Here is a 17,569-nt window from a genome sequence, read left to right on the forward strand (position 1 = left end):
AGCTTTAACTCTGTTGTTTTTAGACTTCCATAGTAAATGACTGATTAAGTGTTTCACCTTTTTCTCCTGCTGTTTTTTTTCTTCTTTGCATTTAGCCACACTTTAATCTGTGATTAAAACTTTCTACTGTGTCTCTCTGCTTCCTGAATCTTCCACCTGCCTGCAGTCTGATTGCAGCAATGAGAATCAGCTGCCGTAATTGGCTCACACCAGTCACCTGTTTGCAATTCCACCTCCCAGCATATAAGCCAGCTCTGTCATTCACTCTCTGCTCCACCATGAGCTCTGATGGCCTGCATCAACTCGTGACCACCGGAGCTTCTTGGACACGACTCTGCCCTTGTACCCCTGCCGGTTCCTGTATGGGTTTCCTACCTACCCCTTCAGCTGAGTTTCTTCCCGTTGTAAGTATCCGGTTTTGATGGATTAGTTTAGGTTATTCATTTATGGTTTTCTTAAATTTCCCCTCTGTTGTTAGTTTAGAGTCTTTGTTGAATTTTGTAGTCTTGTCTGTTTTCCTAATCAGATTTTGCTTGTCTGCTTTCAGCCCTTCCTCCCTGAATCTTCCACCTGCCTTCAGTCTGATTGCAGCAATGAGAATCAGCTGCCGTAATTGGCTCACACCAGTCACCTGTTTGCAATTCCACCTCCCAGCATATAAGCCAGCTCTGTCATTCACTCCCTGCTCCACCATGGACGCGCACATCCTGCGTCGACTCGTGACCACCGGAGCTTCTTGGACACGACTCTGCCCTTGTACCCCTGCCGGTTCCTGTATGGGTTTCCTACCTACCCCTTCAGCTGAGTTTCTTCCCGTTGTAAGTATCCGGTTTTGATGGATTAGTTTAGGTTATTCATTTATGGTTTTCTTAAATTTCCCCTCTGTTGTTAGTTTAGAGTCTTTGTTGAATTTTGTAGTCTTGTCTGTTTTCCTAATCAGATTTTGCTTGTCTGCTTTCAGCCCTTCCTCCCTGAATCTTCCACCTGCCTGCAGTCTGATTGCAGCAATGAGAATCAGCTGCCGTAATTGGCTCACACCAGTCACCTGTTTGCAATTCCACCTCCCAGCATATAAGCCAGCTCTGTCATTCACTCCCTGCTCCACCATGGACGCGCACATCCTGCGTCGACTCGTGACCACCAGAGCTTCTTGGACACGACTCTGCCCTTGTACCCCTGCCGGTTCCTGTATGGGTTTCCTACCTACCCCTTCAGCTGAGTTTCTTCCCGTTGTAAGTATCCGGTTTTGATGGATTAGTTTAGGTTATTCATTTATGGTTTTCTTAAATTTCCCCTCTGTTGTTAGTTTAGAGTCTTTGTTGAATTTTGTAGTCTTGTCTGTTTTCCTAATCAGATTTTGCTTGTCTGCTTTCAGCCCTTCCTCCCTGAATCTTCCACCTGCCTGCAGTCTGATTGCAGCAATGAGAATCAGCTGCCGTAATTGGCTCACACCAGTCACCTGTTTGCAATTCCACCTCCCAGCATATAAGCCAGCTCTGTCATTCCCTCCCTGCTCCACCATGGAGTCGCACATCCTGCGTCGACTCGTGACCACCAGAGCTTCTTGGACACGACTCTGCCCTTGTACCCCTGCCGGTTCCTGTATGGGTTTCCTACCTACCCCTTCAGCTGAGTTTCTTCCCGTTGTAAGTATCCGGTTTTGATGGATTAGTTTAGGTTATTCATTTATGGTTTTCTTAAATTTCCCCTCTGTTGTTAGTTTAGAGTCTTTGTTGAATTTTGTAGTCTTGTCTGTTTTCCTAATCAGATTTTGCTTGTCTGCTTTCAGCCCTTCCTCCCTGAATCTTCCACCTGCCTGCAGTCTGATTGCAGCAATGAGAATCAGCTGCCGTAATTGGCTCACACCAGTCACCTGTTTGCAATTCCACCTCCCAGCATATAAGCCAGCTCTGTCATTCCCTCCCTGCTCCACCATGGAGTCGCACATCCTGCGTCGACTCGTGACCACCAGAGCTTCTTGGACACGACTCTGCCCTTGTACCCCTGCCGGTTCCTGTTTGGGTTTCCTACCTACCCCTTCAGCTGAGTTTCTTCCCGTTGTAAGTATCCGGTTTTGATGGATTAGTTTAGGTTATTCATTTATGGTTTTCTTAAATTTCCCCTCTGTTGTTAGTTTAGAGTCTTTGTTGAATTTTGTAGTCTTGTCTGTTTTCCTAATCAGATTTTGCTTGTCTGCTTTCAGCCCTTCCTCCCTGAATCTTCCACCTGCCTGCAGTCTGATTGCAGCAATGAGAATCAGCTGCCGTAATTGGCTCACACCAGTCACCTGTTTGCAATTCCACCTCCCAGCATATAAGCCAGCTCTGTCATTCCCTCCCTGCTCCACCATGGACGTGCACATCCTGCGTCGACTCGTGACCACCAGAGCTTCTTGGACACGACTCTGCCCTTGTACCCCTGCCGGTTCCTGTTTGGGTTTCCTACCTACCCCTTCAGCTGAGTTTCTTCCCGTTGTAAGTATCCGGTTTTGATGGATTAGTTTAGGTTATTCATTTATGGTTTTCTTAAATTTCCCCTCTGTTGTTAGTTTAGAGTCTTTGTTGAATTTTGTAGTCTTGTCTGTTTTCCTAATCAGATTTTGCTTGTCTGCTTTCAGCCCTTCCTCCCTGAATCTTCCACCTGCCTGCAGTCTGATTGCAGCAATGAGAATCAGCTGCCGTAATTGGCTCACACCAGTCACCTGTTTGCAATTCCACCTCCCAGCATATAAGCCAGCTCTGTCATTCCCTCCCTGCTCCACCATGGACGTGCACATCCTGCGTCGACTCGTGACCACCAGAGCTTCTTGGACACGACTCTGCCCTTGTACCCCTGCCGGTTCCTGTATGGGTTTCCTACCTACCCCTTCAGCTGAGTTTCTTCCCGTGGTAAGTATCCAGTTTTGATGGATTAGTTTAGGTTATTCATGTATAAATCCTCATAAACGTTTAAAACCCACACAGGTGAATTTCCTCATGGATAAAATGCAGTGCTTCATATATATGCCCTAGTGTGTGGCTTTCAGCTTTCTATACTTCAACACATTTTTTTTGATGTTTTCCTCCCCCAGACCATCTGCTACAAAGCATTACCGGGTAACAAATACACCTGATGAAGATCAGAAATATTCAAGCAGAAACCTTCAGCTTCCACGAAGGTGGAAATCATTCTGCCATGAAGACCTAACAACCTTCAAAGACAATCTGAAAATGGGTAAGAAATGAAAGCACACACCGTTTAGTCTAGACCATCATTTGTGCTGACATCTGTGCTTTTAGATTCCATCAAGACGGGGAAAAAAAAAAAAAACTGATAAAAGTGTAGTCTGCGTAAAATACATCACCTGCTTAAGCGTGACTGGCTGGACTTTTGAACTGACCTACTGATAAATGTTTCAAAGGTGACACGGACCTTCCTGGAGGATGTTGCACAAGGAGTTTTGTCAATGTTGCCACATTCTGGTGTCGACTCCATTCCACTTGACTCCATTCCACTCTACTCCATTTGACTGCATTGATTGCCTTTGGTATTTATAGATTATTGTGAGAAATTGCAAGAATTGATTCTTTTTTTTATGTTTTGTACAAGTTTGTTGTCAATAAAAACAAAAACCTTTATTGAAAAAATTGTTTGGATTGTAAACTATTGTCACAGGAAGAACCTCAGTCACTGTAACTTGATGCTCTGTTATTGTTGCAGGAAGAACGTCAGGCGCTGCAACTTGGTTCTCTGTTATTGTTGCAGGAAGAATGTCAGGCGCTGTAGCTTGATGCTCTGTTATTGTTGCAGGAAGAACGTCAGGCGCTGCTACTTGGTTCTCTGTTGTTGTTGCAGGAAGAATGTCAGTCGCTGCAAGTTGTTGCTCTGTTATTGTTGCAGGAAGAAGTGCTGCGAAGCGCTGCGTCACTCTGCGAAGCGCTGCGTCACTCTGCGAAGCGCTGCGTCACTCTGCGAAGCGCTGCGTCACTCAACTCAACTCAACTCAACTCAACTCAACTCAACTCAACTCAACTCAACTCAACTCAACTCAACTCAACTCAACTCAACTCAACTCAACTCAACTCAACTCAACTCAACTCAACTCAACTCAACTCAACTCAACTCAACTCAACTCAACTCAACTCAACTCAACTCAACTCAACTCAACTCAACTCAACTCAACTCAACTCAACTCAACTCAACTCAACTCAACTCAACTCAACTCAACTCAACTCAACTCAACTCAACTCAACTCAACTCAACTCAACTCAACTCAACTCAACTCAACTCAACTCAACTCAACTCAACTCAACTCAACTCAACTCAACTCAACTCAACTCAACTCAACTCAACTCAACTCAACTCAACTCAACTCAACTCAACTCAACTCAACTCAACTCAACTCAACTCAACTCAACTCAACTCAACTCAACTCAACTCAACTCAACTCAACTCAACTCAACTCAACTCAACTCAACTCAACTCAACTCAACTCAACTCAACTCAACTCAACTCAACTCAACTCAACTCAACTCAACTCAACTCAACTCAACTCAACTCAACTCAACTCAACTCAACTCAACTCAACTCAACTCAACTCAACTCAACTCAACTCAACTCAACTCAACTCAACTCAACTCAACTCAACTCAACTCAACTCAACTCAACTCAACTCAACTCAACTCAACTCAACTCAACTCAACTCAACTCAACTCAACTCAACTCAACTCAACTCAACTCAACTCAACTCAACTCAACTCAACTCAACTCAACTCAACTCAACTCAACTCAACTCAACTCAACTCAACTCAACTCAACTCAACTCAACTCAACTCAACTCAACTCAACTCAACTCAACTCAACTCAACTCAACTCAACTCAACTCAACTCAACTCAACTCAACTCAACTCAACTCAACTCAACTCAACTCAACTCAACTCAACTCAACTCAACTCAACTCAACTCAACTCAACTCAACTCAACTCAACTCAACTCAACTCAACTCAACTCAACTCAACTCAACTCAACTCAACTCAACTCAACTCAACTCAACTCAACTCAACTCAACTCAACTCAACTCAACTCAACTCAACTCAACTCAACTCAACTCAACTCAACTCAACTCAACTCAACTCAACTCAACTCAACTCAACTCAACTCAACTCAACTCAACTCAACTCAACTCAACTCAACTCAACTCAACTCAACTCAACTCAACTCAACTCAACTCAACTCAACTCAACTCAACTCAACTCAACTCAACTCAACTCAACTCAACTCAACTCAACTCAACTCAACTCAACTCAACTCAACTCAACTCAACTCAACTCAACTCAACTCAACTCAACTCAACTCAACTCAACTCAACTCAACTCAACTCAACTCAACTCAACTCAACTCAACTCAACTCAACTCAACTCAACCTTCAACGAAACTCAACTCAACTCAACTCAACTCAACCTTCAATAGAAACTCAACTCAACTCAACTCAACTCAACCTTCAATAGAAACTCTATGGTAAACTAAATGAGAAATCGATAAAAATACTGATCATCTCTCCTTCTTTAAATCAAAATACCATTATGAGAATCACATACAATGTTCCACATCTAATCCTGATTTTGAAACATAAACTTGATCAAAAATTATTCACTTATGGAGTGCCTGAAACTCCTACAACAACCATTTGAGAACTACGAATGCAAACATTATCAGTGAAACATACAGCAGAAAATATACCTCCTTTATCAATTAATAGCTCCAATTTAATTACATAATAATGCACAGCATTTCAAAAGATATTGAACTAAAATATTGATCAGTACAACTTGTAATATACTTTACTGATTTCACCAATTGATCTTGTTCCATTTATTCTGCTATCTATTTACTCTATAAATGTTAAAAACAAATTAAATATTTGTAGAATACCCTTAAACTACAGAGACTAAAACTTTAACGCTATTTTATTTACTAGAGACACATTAATTTACTTCATATAGTTAACTTTTAAAATTACAATTTATTTAAATCCACCACAAATGGAATTTTTGTTTCTCACTATTGAGCACACCAATACCAAACCATTACATGCTGAAGTTATATCACAGGAAAAAAATCATTTTTATTTTAAAAAATATTTTTGAAATGATCCCTTTCCTTTTTACTACTCATCATATTAGATTTTCAACACAACAATATTAAACTCTAGTACTTACACAATTACAAACATTCCATTCTACTGACTAGCTCTTTACTACTCTGCAGTCTTTGGCACAGTGTCTCATTCTCCTATACTTCCAGCATTGTCTGCATTTCCACTCTCTTCATGGAACACCCTTCTGAGAAAAACAACACTCACACTGATCTATGACTTCAAACATATATTTAACCTTTGCACATCATTCCATGGAAAACCACAATCCTTGTACATTTCCATCAACACACAACTCACAACATACACTCCCTACAACTAACCCAAACACCACTGCATTGTTCTCATTCATATCACAACCCATTCCTAACTCCCACATTTCCTCAAACCATTCATTACATATTCACAGAGACTCATCATCATCATCCTACACACAAACATCAACCCTGTAAAGTTTTACAATACAGCATGCATGTTTAAATACTGCCTTTTTAACCTTCTCTGTTAACCATGTCTGCACATCTAGGTTGTCAGGTCACTGGACATTCTCAGTAGGAAGTAGATCAAAAGATTCCTCAAACACAGACCACTCTGTTCCAAAACACACAGTGCAACAATAACTTCATTCTGGAACCACAAGATTATACAATAGAGCTGGAACCCACAACCAATCAAGATATTTCATCACACTAGTGAAAGGATCTGATACACTAAACACTAGATCTCTGGCCTCCACCGAGCTCCAAACCTGACACACAGCTGTGTTAACTATCATGCATTTAGGGAAAGCTGCATTAGTTTTACAAAGCTCTGACTCCTCCATCTGATCACTTTGAAGACAAACACATGAAGAACATGTAGACTGTTGAACCTTTTTCATCAACTCATCATCACCCTGTCCTTTTTCTACATCACCATTTCCTCAAACTGAGCCGAATCCTGACTCAGGTTCTGTGTTAAATCCACATTCAATCTCTTTATTCTTTATCTTACTCCATTCTTCCTGAAAAAGAACAATGATCTTAAGTTTCTCATCTGTGTTCTTAGCTCTGACTAATGACTGAATTCCTGCTACACTGACCACCATAAATGCATGAAATTTAACTTTACCTGTGAATGCATCACACTTACATTCAGATTGTTCTTTATGAAAATTATTAATTGATTTCACATTTGAACAACGACTCTCACCTGATTTGGACTGATGACAACCCATGGTTAATTTCTTTCACTCAACAATACACATTCATAGATAAGTGTAATATGACTGTGCAATAATGTAGAGAGATATGGGCAACAGCAACAAAGAGATATTTGCAATATAATCACATATAAATGTTAATTAATTAGTGGTTGGTAGCTGCCTCAACATCTCAACTTCTGTCTGTTATGTCCACTAAGTGTTATCATTTTATATATGTGTGTGTATATATATGTGTGTGTGTGTATATATATATTTATATATATATATATTTTTGTTGTTCAGTTATGGTCTTATGATGTTCCCTAATTTTGATCTGCCAGTGAGACTTTACACAGAAATTAACTGTATGACTACAACCTACTGTATTTACATGAAAATGTACATTCATACAAATTGTACCATTTCAAAAACAAATGAAGAAATGAAATGAAATGCACACACACAGAAACAAAACCACAATGAAGGCAAACAGCAGGCACATAGCCATCACTCTCAACTGCATCTAAACTCTTATGTGTGTCAATTTTCAATTATGATCAGGGAAAATTTCAGTTTGAGCTCTAAACAGCTTGTTTCAGTGTATGTCACTTTAAATATAACTGCTGTCCACACACACTTCAGGAAGAAAACTCTCTCTGCATCTATGATCAACCACGCAGAGCAAAACAGTTGACCAACCAGCACACTGCTGAGCCATGAATCAGTGCAAGATCAGGGCTTTCAGTCACTCCTAACTTTCTCTCTGAACAATTATTTTACCTTATAAATAATTGCTGAATTCATTGGCCATCTGTTCATGTTAACTCATCACTGCACTGGGGTTGTTAGATAACATTGCAGTCATAAAATCAGTGTTTTAACTAAACAGAACAGCAGTTTGAAAACTTGCCAGTGAACTTTTTCACACTTTTCCACAGTCTGACAACAGAAAAACTGAATAATAGCTAAATAAAAACAGATTTATCAGGAACTGGACTGCATTAAAATGCATATATGCATGAGCAGAGGAGAAGCTAACATCTGCAGATAGTTTTAGGGTTAAAAATTTCAATTCAAACACATTTTTCTGGTAAGACATTGTTTTTTTTTCTCTTGTTCCTCCACATAGAACTACAGCCAGATAAAACTACATGTGTGGTCGGGTGCAGTGTCTCTTCTCTCTGCATTAATTTCTTTTTTCAGCTGTTTCATACAATACTAATTATAGAATATTATACCATAGGTAATCGCACTTGCTTTGCACATCCACTCTAAACTCCTGACTGAGTGTGCCAGTACACAGATGCCATTGTTTAGTTGAGGTTTCTTAGCAACCAAAGCACACAAACATTGGTACCAGAAGTTTGGAGCTGCACCCTATTTTCAGAGGTAAAGTGGTCCTTCAATCTTATTTTCTCAAAATGTGTTTACCTGATGCATTTCTTTCCAATCAGACACAAAACACACATTACTTGTTCTTGAAGTTTAGTTCATGAAGTCAGAGTTGTGTGCACCAGGGTAGTTGATAAGTTCTCAGGTGTTTAGTTTTTAGCAACTTTGAAACAAAAAACTACTACTATAATAAGGTTTTGGTGTTTCTGTCACATCATATCAAAAGAGCTTTTCACTTCTTCTTTCTCCTTCTGATTTAGACAAAACTACATTCATCACTCAGATACGTTTACAGCACCAGACTCCCAGGGAACGACAGGAGAAAGGAGCCACAATCAAATAAATCAAGACCCATTCAACACTGAATTTACCAAGACACTGACAAAAAGCAGCCCACGCTTTGGGGCCTTGAGTCACCACTCATTCTTCTCCCGGCACAACCCTCATCCACACCGGGTGACAATATTCAAGGTAGGCAGAACAAGGTCTCTAAACTAACTCTTCCTTTCCTTTCTTTCCTTTCCTTTCTTTCCTTTCCTTTCCTTTCCTTTCCTTTCCTTTCCTTTCCTTTCCTTTCCTTTCCTTTCCTTTCCTTTCCTTTCCTTTCCTTTCCTTTCCTTTCCTTTCCTTTCCTTTCCTTTCCTTTCCTTTCCTTTCCTTTCCTTTCCTTTCCTTTCCTTTCCTTTCCTTTCCTTTCCTCTAAACAACTTTCAAATAATTATATGCATTTTTTAGAGCTGTGTTTAATTGTTACCACTCATTATCATGATCATTACTGGATGGAGAAATGAGCAATTATTGATCACCATAATTGACTCTCTATTCAACACAAATTAAAAAACAGATTATTTCTGACACCTGCCTGCGTTTCCATTCAGAGGGAACTGTAGAGAATTTTCACCTGACACTGCAGTCTCCCTGAGCACTTTAGCATCTATTGATTGATTATTGATTTCATATTGACTAATTGGTTTGGTTAACAACCAAAAATGCACTTTATGGTTTCTTTCATAGATCAGCATCGACTGAAAGTTTAATAAACAAGCTTAGAAACAGCAACTGATTCAAGCTGAACCTTGATTTCCTTCTTAGTTCAGAGAGGTTTGGAACATGATTTAAATTTCTATTTATTGTCATTATTTTCATCATTTTTGATTCATTAAAAAAAAAAGAAAGAAGCACAAAAACAAATCTTACATAAAAAAGTAAAAATGAAACACTAATGTTTTGTGGACATGTTTATATCAAGATATCATTTGCAGATTGTTTAAATCATGACAAAAAGTACCTTTTGTCCTGTTTTGACTCAGGCTTTCTGATTTTCAATCTATTCTACTAAACAAAACAGCAGTGTTTTGAGCTAAATGCTAACATGGCCTGCATGTAAATACTAAAAACAAAGCACAGCTGAAGCTGACAGCAGGATAATTAGTTTTGCAACAATGGTCAAAAACCTCAAAAAATAGAGAACAGTCAATTTGGCCCAATGGCTTTGTAAGATGAAAGTAAATCAGTTGCATAAAACACTTAACAGCTGAAAAATACATAAAATATTGAAGTGATTTCAGGAGTGCATAGAGTGACAGACAAAACAACAACTAGCTGTGATAATGTGCAGATGGAGAGGAGGAGAATAAAATGTTCAGCAGCTGGGAGAAAGAGTGACAGAACTGCAATGATTTAAAAGAATCTACAGCCTGATTGAGTCGTGGATAGATTATTGGATGGGAGCAGAGACATCAAGATTGAGAGTGAAGTGTTTTGGCTGCATGGGAAAATGGAATTGATGGAAAGACTAATGCAGCAGGAAAAGCTCATATTCATGAGGGAACAGATCTTCCTTATTAAACACATGTATAAGCTACTTTTCAATAACAACCCAAAATTTCAGTCTTCTGGTGAAGCTACAGGAAAGATCAGGGATACCATGCATTGTTATATAAAAATGTTCACAATTGTATTAAAAATTGCATTGGAAATCAAGCTTTTTACCTTGTAAACATGTCTATAGTGTTGTGTATATGCTGGAAGGCAAATCATGAATTAAATTAGCAGTCGACACCATGGCTGAGCATTTCCATCCTAAAATCACAGAATCTCTGGAAAGATTAGACTTCCAGAGTCTCATACAGAACAAACCTAAGGAACCAATCCTCAATTTCTTGGTCAAACATGTATGGATAAATTACTCCAGTATTACTACTTGCCATTATGTAGTGCAGAGTAGTTTTGTGGTGTTCAAGCTGAGTTGTAGGTGAGCTGCAGTGCTTGGGCTGCAGTGAGTGGCTATGGGTGGGTGGGTTCAAAAAAACGCAGGGATTTCATAGATTGGCACATTCTAGAAGAAGCAACAGGGTATACTTACTTCTGAGCCATTATATGCAGGGATTACTTTCTGGGAGAAAAATTCTAAACATGTAAAGTTGATGGACAGAGATGAGCTTTTAGACTTGTTAGCAGATGCTAAGACAATTCATGCTGCTTGAATAGCTTCCTATTACATTAAAAACTGTTCTGTTAATATGTTCATGTGATAATTTTGCATGTGCAGCTTATTCTGATTCCCCCAAGTAGGGTTTTCTCTTTGCAGCTGCCAAGCACTTTGAGGCTTTGCGTAAAATTTCTACCACTGGAAAGTCTCACACCCACATTTTCAGGTGGTGATGATTTGAAAATCCATTAAATAACAAGATAAATGAGACCATTAACCCTGACAGCGTCCATGCCTGAGATTAGTAATAATTCACTTTGAAGTTACATACACTTCAAATGAAATATTTCATGGCCTGCTCTTTGGGCACCTGTATTACCAATATCTTCCATGAAAGAGACGACTGCTTTATTGGTAGAAGAGTCACTTTTCTCCTTGATGTGGCCATGAAGTTGCTGCATTTAGTCTCAGCAGGGAATCTAATGGCTGTAGTTCTTCAGGGTACAGGTTTGATTGTCCCTTACTTCTGAAGTACTTTATCTTCTGTTTGCATAGTCATTACCAAGCTGCTCTCCCATCCACAGGACTCAATGGCAGGCCAATTTGAATGGTACGAGATGACTGGTGTGTCACCTCATCATTATTTCCTCATCCACTTCTCAAGAGCCACGTCCTCAGGAAATCACCCGGGCCCACTTTTACCTTCCCACTCACTCAAAACCTCCATGCAGTCAGCGGAAACAATAACAAATCAGGTGAGGTTTAAGTGCGTACAGGGCACCTAAATTTTCTCATTACTTTTCTGAAGCTGAGCCATGAAAGAATGCAGTTTAGATTTAGAATAATGAGAGTCAATTCCCATATTTATTTCGCAGCACTATTTTCAGAAGCCTGGAGGGATGAACTTAAAGAACTTGTTGCAAAAGTCAATCTGTCTTTTCGAGCACAATTGGGAAAAAATGAGGTATGTATATTGCTGTAATCCAGATAACGACACACTTTTTGCCTAGCTACTGTTTTTGCCTGAAACTAAAATTTCAGTATAATAGTATAATATGCCCTTTTCTAGCAGTAGAGATCACCTGAAGTGGAATTTTTAATTGTAATATGGCAAAAGAAGCTTTTGGCATGCAGAAACATTGTATACAGTTTGCCCAATTCTAGCTATAAAGTGCTTGACAAAACAAAAGAATCAAGCTGCTAGCATGGCAGTGTTCTTTGTATGGCTCCTCCTAGCCCCTGTAGATATTAAACTGGATGCATGTATCGATATATTCCAGGACCAACCTGAGGATGAATTTGTGCACCAAAAGACTTACAAGCATTACTTACAAGAGGTGCTCAAAGTGGTGGCCACTGGCTTCCAGACATTTCTGTTCTGTTGTAGACGTCACTTGTTGATGCTCCATTCATGAGGGTAGCGCCATCTGTTGGGAAAACATCGTACACCAGGACACAGAGTTATCGTGATTTGATGAAACTTATAAAGAGGTATCTATATGTATAGAAGTACTTATACAAATGAAATATTTATTAAAGTTTTTCTTTTCCTGATGTGTGTACATTATTTTGGCTGACTCTGAACTTAATGAGAAAAAAACTGTAATTTAATTGTTGCTTTGAAAGCTTTTTTAGTGAAAACCAGCTGGTGTTCTGCTTTGAAACAAACTGCTGTTGAGGTCTGTGTTTTTAGGTTTAACCCCACAGTTTCTGAATGAACTGATAATTTGTTTTTTTTCCTGATCAATGTGGACGTTATAATTGATGGTAGCATTTACTGATCATATAATCAGCATGACAATATAACAGTATAACATTCTGACCACCTGACTAATACTGTGTTGGTCCCTTTATGCTGCTAAAACTCCTCTGACCCAGTGGTTCATCAGAACCTCTGGGGATGTCCTGTGGATTCTGTGGATCCTGTGGGTTGCAGGGTGGGTCCTACCTAGACCAGGCTGATCCTGGACCATCCCACAGATGCTCAATCAGATCTGGATGTGGGGAGTGTGGAACCCAGGTGAACAGCTTAGCTCTGTCGTGTTCCTCGGACCACTCCTGTAGTAGCAGTTTTAGATTGTCCTGCTGAGGGTGGCAGCTGGCATCAAGGACTGCTGTTGCCATGGAGACTAGGGGGTTGTTTGTCCTGCAGTGTTTAGGTGGTGGTACATGTCAAACATCCACATGAACGTCAAGGTTTCCCAGCAGAACGTTGCATTAGAACAAGATGATGGATGTTGTTCTCTTCAGCTGTCAGTGGTCAGAATGTTGTGGCTGATCGGTGGATCTGTCTGCCTTTACTCTGACATCCAGAGTTATACAAAAGTGTAGTATGTGTGCAGTGCAGAAGAGATTTACTTTATTGTATGCAGTTTTAGTGGTCCCATCAGAGAAAATCATATCCATATACAGATTTTTATTAATTCCAGGGCTGGTTCAGTAAAGATTATAATAATAACTACATCAGATAATTCTTGGTCGCAGTTGGAATTTTGCAGACTGAGAGATGGTTGAGAAGGTTTGCAGTTCTTGTTTTAGCAAAATATGTTATAATAGAAGATCTTTATTGTCATTGTACATGAAATTATCTGCAAACCAGCAAAGTGCATCAGTCTGAGGTATGTAAAAATAAATAAGTAAAGAAAAATGCTTCTAAAGCCAATAATAAACAGAATATTTTGAGGGAATATTCTAAAAAGGAAAGAAAAGCTCCATTCTCACTCCTCTCAGGATAAACTGTCATTAAAATTGACTTTAAATTTAGCTTCAACACGAGATAAAAACATTTACTTCCATTACTGATATTGTCAAGTTTTAATAAAGTTCATGCTACTTTTATAAAATGATGAAAGTGAATAAATTGTATTTCTGTGATCTGTGTTTGATTTCTGTCTTTTCTCCTGTCATCCAGATGTTCAGAGGGAGATGATGCCACATCTGGTCCAGCTGATGGAAGGTCTTGAAGTTCTCTGACTGGCCTCGACTGAAGATGGTCGTCTCACTGGATTTAAGGTTCAGATGCTCAGTAACAAACTCCACCAATGAGCCAACAGGGAAGCTTTAGGTTTATTAAATGTTGCTATGAAGGTTTCACTGTTTTTCTTTGTGAATGCAATGTGCTCCAACTGAAACTTGAATTAGAACTTAGAAGTAAATCCTTCCATCTGAAAGGATTTAGTTGCATTAATAACCTCATAACATTCTAATTTTTATTCCAGTCTTGGTTGGAAATAGAATCTCTGTATTGATTCAGGTAAAAACTGAACTTCACAGCATGTTGGAGCAAAACAACCAGATGAAAACTGTGATGGTGTTGGATTGTCAGACCGTAATGTTGCAGCTCAAAGCAGCTTTTCTAGCTCAGTTCATTCTGACATTCAGCTATGAATCAACACAGCAGATGGTGATCCATGCTGTGGAAGTCTCACATCTCCTGATTTAATGGAGCTGCTTTGCACTTTTTACACTGTTTATTCACCAACACTTTATTTAATAAAAGTCCCATCTAGTTTTTATGAGGAATGTGATGTTTTAATTTCTCTGTGAATAACTGCAGTCTAATGGAACAGCTGGAGTTGTAACATCTGTCCTGATATTGATCATGAAGTATTGATCAGAATACTTATGGTCAGCAGTCATCCCTGAAGTTTTACATTAAAATCTTTACTTGTGTTGTGAACTTTGGTAAGAAGCAGAAACTTTTGCGTTGCCATGGATACATGAGTGTTAAATTCTGTCCATGTTTCCATTTTGGGAAATTCAGTCCAGTTCCAGAATGTGGAGGAATTTAGTCTCACAATCACAGACAACAAATATTATCTGAAAGTCGGGTTATTGTTGTTTATCAGCACAATACAAAAAGATTAATGTTAGAAATATTCCAGTTAAGACTCTAGAATATCATGATTTATGTAAATTTACCTCAATAATATGAATGTTCAGGTTAAGATTGTGCAGTGATATTTATTATGTAAGTTTAGCTGATTAAAGTTTATTACTCTGCACTAAAATATTATTTAAATTGACATCATTATTATAATATTTAGGGTCAGACCCTACAGTATTGAGATTAAGAAATCAAATATTCTATAAAATGTAAATACACTGAACTCATTTGGATATATTTAAGTGAGACTCTACAATATTATTTGACACAAATCTATCTAAATCAAAATTTTAATAATTTTCATGCCAAACATTTACTGGACTGATTTAAATATTAAAATCACTCCTTTCTAATCCTCTGCTGTACGTTCAAACCTGAGGCCTTAAATAGAAACACACAAGTATCTGATTGAAGGAACTTCTGCAGAGTCCTGGTTCCAGAACATGATGATAGAATTATAGACAAACTTTAACAAAAGCTGCCTGAGAGTTTACAGGTTTTTATGTTAAATTTCTTCAGTAATTTAATGAGCGTTATCAGCAAAAATCAAGTGTTCATTTGATGAACTTCATTTCCTAAAACATCCAGAATTGGAGCTCATATCTTTGGCAGCTGTAAAGTTTCTGCTCCTTCAAAGTTCACAACACAATGAATGAATTCCTAAAACACTCTCAATGCTGGAGAGCGTTTGTGATGCTGAAGCAGTGATCAGTTTTTCTGTTTCTTCTCTGGAGATGCACAATGAGGGACGTCTGCAGAGACTGAGAAAGAGTCTCACCACATCCTGACATGAGGAAAAAGACTTTATTGAAGACTACAATGAGAAAAACTATCAGACAGCAGACGGCTGCATTCAAGGTGAGCTCTGAACATTTGATCTGGAACAGGAATTCAATAACGGCAGCATGAGCTTCATTTCAGTCTGTAGCTGCTGAATTCATGGATGAATCATCTGGCACTAGAGAGGAAGACCATCAAACATCCACGTCAGCTGATGGAGGTCCAAGAGTCTCACCAAACAACCAACCTACAGAGTGAAGACCTCAAATCTGATTGGACGGCCTCCTATTCAGCCACATGTGTGAACAAATGCCTCTAAGCTGATTTGTTTTCTAAAATAAATCTAGTTTGAGTCCTAATCTATGCCTGTGTGTTTGCTTCTTTACACCGCTGTTAACAGTTTAGGCTGTTAGATTGTTCCAGATAAGACAAGTACAAGATTCTTCAGAGCCGTTCTACCACGAGCCTGACAGGAAGAACTCCAACAGCTACTGAATGTTCCTGTGGTTCCCTCAAGGCTACAGGAGGAGCCCTACGAGGACGAGCCGGTCCACCTGATGGTGGCCAGTCGCTGCGGTTCAAAGCCAACACCGACTACGTGGACTTCTACTGGACCACATGGAGGCCTTCAAACCGGACCAACAAGTTCAGCGACTCCCCGACTCGTGGGTCTGAGGACGCCGCCGAGCCTCGGTCCAGCCGGCCTCCTGTCTGTGGGTGTTTGAGTGCTGAGAGGTTTGTGGATGCATGTGAACGTTCTGTGTTGAAACAGCAGCTTTGGACTCAGTAACGCCAGGGAAAAACCAAGAGCTCCTTTATTTGTGACTTCCACTAAAAAAACTGATGAAAATAAGTTTGCCAGGGTTCTGACTGATAACAGATTATTAAATAATGAAAATAATCGTTTAAATATTCCTTTAAACAATCCTTTTAGGTCTACATTTCCTTTACACTGACTTCTTGGTATATGTACAAGTATTTTGGGTGGAATATACCATTAAGCCTAATGTTCAAGGGTTTTTCTGGGAATATACCATTAAACCAACATTTTAGGTAAATGTTCCAGGATGTTGGGTAGAATATACCATCAGATCAACCTTTTAGGTCTACATTGGAAGATTTTAGAGTAGAATATTACTCCAAACCATCCTTTAGGTCTACATTTAAGGTGGAATACTCCTTTACACCAAGATTTTTTGGTCTAGGATTTTGGATGGAATACTTCCTGAAACCAACCTTTTAGGTCACCATTCAAAGATTTAAGGTGGAATATTCCTTTAAACCAACCTAAATTTCATGTTTTGATCATTATCAAGTGAGAAACCTCAATCCAGACTCCTCATAATGACGTTTGAGATTTATGCTGCTGTTATTTGTTTAGTCCAGACTAAATGACAGAAATCCACAACTGTAATTTTATTTCAGGACTCGGTTATTAAATGTCAAAACAATCCATGTGACTCTAAAAACTCAACAGCTTTACAAACTCTAAGATTAAACTCTCCACAAGGATCCAAAATAAGTTGGACTTCTACATGAGAGCTTCAATTATTCTTCATCTACTTCCTGAAAAGTTTGGTCAATAAAAAAGACAAAAACTAATATTTTCAGTTGAACTAAAGACAGACTTTGTGATTTTTCTGCTCACATGTTGTGTTGTTGTAAACTTACTCTTTCAAATAAATAGCCGCCTAACCCCCTGGAAACCAGCGTTTGTCCTGTTTTTGTGTTGCTCCTCGGCGACCCTAGACAGCCGGGTCGTAA

At 39.2% G+C, this 17,569-nt stretch overlaps 2 long non-coding RNA genes across 5 annotated transcripts; both read left to right on the plus strand.

Moving 5' to 3' along the window:
- Positions 1 to 2,623: 2,623 nt before the first annotated feature.
- Positions 2,624 to 3,858, plus strand: LOC129347451 (uncharacterized). The gene is made up of 3 exons (XR_008599564.1): positions 2,624 to 2,888; positions 3,071 to 3,213; positions 3,401 to 3,858. It is a non-coding gene; the product is annotated as an uncharacterized LOC129347451 (long non-coding RNA).
- Positions 3,859 to 11,727: 7,869 nt separating this feature from the next.
- On the plus strand, positions 11,728 to 16,936 carry LOC129347342 (uncharacterized). 4 transcript variants are annotated; one of them, XR_008599397.1, is made up of 4 exons: positions 11,740 to 11,894; positions 12,015 to 12,103; positions 14,051 to 16,104; positions 16,206 to 16,936. It is a non-coding gene; the product is annotated as an uncharacterized LOC129347342 (long non-coding RNA). The 4 variants fall into 4 exon arrangements; XR_008599394.1 differs by lacking the exon at positions 16,206 to 16,936 and having other exon boundaries at positions 11,741 to 11,894; positions 14,051 to 15,883; positions 15,947 to 16,164; XR_008599395.1 differs by lacking the exon at positions 16,206 to 16,936 and having other exon boundaries at positions 11,728 to 11,894; positions 14,051 to 16,164.
- The last annotated feature ends 633 nt before the right edge of the window (positions 16,937 to 17,569 follow it).

The sequence above is a fragment of the Amphiprion ocellaris genome, chromosome 18 (genome assembly GCF_022539595.1).
Source record: "Amphiprion ocellaris isolate individual 3 ecotype Okinawa chromosome 18, ASM2253959v1, whole genome shotgun sequence".
Taxonomy (NCBI): domain Eukaryota; kingdom Metazoa; phylum Chordata; class Actinopteri; family Pomacentridae; genus Amphiprion; species Amphiprion ocellaris.